This window comes from Contarinia nasturtii, unplaced genomic scaffold (genome assembly GCF_009176525.2).
Source record: "Contarinia nasturtii isolate CC-2019 unplaced genomic scaffold, AAFC_CNas_1.1 Cnas_scaffold_1194, whole genome shotgun sequence".
NCBI classification, from domain to species: domain Eukaryota; kingdom Metazoa; phylum Arthropoda; class Insecta; order Diptera; family Cecidomyiidae; genus Contarinia; species Contarinia nasturtii.
Window position 1 is genome coordinate 953 of NW_022198537.1, and position 2727 is coordinate 3679.

A 2727-nucleotide genomic window follows, 5' to 3' on the forward strand; every position below is an offset into this window, starting at 1 on the left:
TTACGGATCTTACAGTTTTTGTGTAGGTTATCATTGAAAGCTGATGACATTCTAAAATCAATGTGTCAAATTCAAATCTATTCATTATAGAGGCAAGGTTATTCCTAGTATGCATGCTAAGAACAAAGCACAAATCCAACCGGCTGCGGGTGAACTCTTCAAGTAGAGGTGCTGTATCGTTCGAATCAATAAATAAATCGTAGAACTCAACCTTTGCTGATAAAGAACCCAGAGTGATTGCAATGAATTTAGTAAACCTAATCTTGGCCTCCAGGCGGAAGCGATTCAGGATGACGTGGTTATTAGTAGGCATACTGCAAAGATAATGAAAAAAAAACTAACAAAAAGATATATATTTTTAAGCAATTAAATTTATTGAGCTTTTAATTGAATTTTTTCCGTACTTACACGTTTCAATGGTATGCTGAACAATACTCAAATGAAAATTATGATTTTGTTTTAAAGACTCAATTTTATTGATATCGCTTCGTTTCCCAGACTTGAATAAAAGTTTATTTTAAAAATCACAGACACAACAAACTGATGGTATGCACTAACGTATTCGGTGTTACGCAATGCAAAATGCAAGTAAGCACATGAACAAAAACAAAAAAAAGGCAAGTAGGACCGAATATAATTAAAAGAAAAAGAAAAAGAGAACTTCTATCAAAAACAACATTTTCTTACCAAATATCAATCATTTATGAACCTAATAGGTAATTTTACTTTCATCATTTATTTAAAACTAATTTAGCTTGTTAAATATACATCTTTTAAAAACTTTGTGGCCTTTGTAAATAAGTATAATACGGACTTCTTATATATCTAGTTTGGGATCAAAATAAACCATATTACATTTTTTAGCACAAATTGGTATATCAGTTCGTGATGGCGGTGGTAGGATCTTTTGCAATTCAGTAACAGTGGTTTGTGATATTCTTTCAGGATATACAACTTGGAAATGAATAATAAGGTTTCCTTTTTTAAATGAATTTTTATAAAATTGCATACCCTCACCAGAAATTAATTTGAATGAATCGTGTTTTACGATCTCACCTGGTAGATTGGTTACAACCAAATGCCGGTTATCTAATGTTTTGATTACCTTTTGGAATCCACATAGCGATTCAACTAATTGTAGTGACATAGACATTATCAAATCTTGTGCCGTTCTTTTGAATACGGCATGCTAAATTTCCTCCAGAACAACGACAATGTCACCTGGTGTTAAGTTCGGCTCTTGATTACCTACACCGCTGAATATAATTTTATGTCCATCTTCCATACCTTTTTCAATGTGTACCTCAAAAATTTTGGTATTAATGATCGTTTTCTTACCATTACATTTCTTACAGAGATCTTTAGTTGGAAATATTTCACCTTGTCCATTACAATAACCACAATTTTTTTTTATTTGTCGTATGATTCCTGTTCCAAGCATGTCAATATTGAGGTAAAAACCTTTACCATCACAATAACAACATTTGTATATTGAGCTACAGCCACGTCCATTACATTTGCAACATATTATGCTTTTTTGAAAGGCTAATTTTCGAACAGATCCATTGTATAATTCATCCAATGTTACTTTTAAATGATGAATCGTATCTTTACTACGATTTTTGTTTGGTTGCGTTGAGAAGGTTCCATTAAAGAACATGTCGAAAATATCCATTGATTTAAAAAAACTATCAACATTTTTGTTACCTCATTTGATTGCATATTCACCGCCTTCATCATAAATCTTACGCTTTTGAGCATCAATGAGAATTTCATAGGCATTGGAAATTTGTTTAAATTTCTCTCCCTCGTTTGGGTTTTTATCTGGGTGACATTGAAGGGCAAGTCTACGATATGCTTTTTTTAGTTCTTCAGGTGATGCATCTGGTTTAACACCAAGAATATTGTAATATTCCATCTCCAGAACCATAGCTTATATTATATTGTTTGATAGGAGAGAGAGAGTTTGACAGCTCAGTTTAAGCGACGCATAGTCATATCGTTTCGTATATTTTTTGCAAATAAAAATATTTCAAAGCACAATTTAAAAATAAACTAAGTGTTTTCATCAAAATTAAGTGCCAATTTAAGTGAATTCTATAAAAAATAAACACGACATTCGTGATATATTTATAAAAAAGGGAATTTGTCGCCGTATTGATAGTGTTTTTTGTGAGGGTATTGTAACCTCACTTTGTGCCACACAACAAACGGAGCAAGTGTGTTGTAATTTTTGTACAACAATTGATATTTTCAAGGTGCGTGGGATACGGTCTGTTTATTTTGAGCATTTTTGCATCCAAAATCCATTCAAATTCAATTTCACGACCCCATTGGAACAATTTATGGTAAGTACTTTCGTACGAATTGTTCATCGGCGTACTCGCATGTGTGTGTTTTTGGGGACCACATTCAGCAGGTGCTTTTTACAATTTTTTTTTGTAAAAGCATACCTTTAGGCGTTTAAAGGTTTTGATCGAATATCTTTACCATCGATATTATGCTGAATCGAGTGAACGCATTTTATCCGTTTTAACAATTCGAAATAATTGTTTTAACTTTTGTTGAATTAAATTCAGCAATATTTTTCTGGATTTTTATCCAAATAAATTACTATAATGGTTTTAGTAAAATAACTCTAAAATCGTATTATTATTGAATTTGGTCTAATTGTTTTTTTTATTTCAAATATTTACAGTTTGTGATGAATATCCAAACAGACGGTAC

The 2727-nt window shown here is 31.6% G+C and overlaps 1 pseudogene; it reads right to left on the minus strand.

Annotated features, from left to right (window-relative positions):
• Positions 1-1189: 1189 nt before the first annotated feature.
• Positions 1190-1930, minus strand: LOC116344933 (annotated as a pseudogene).
• Between the last annotated feature and the right edge of the window lie 797 nt (positions 1931-2727).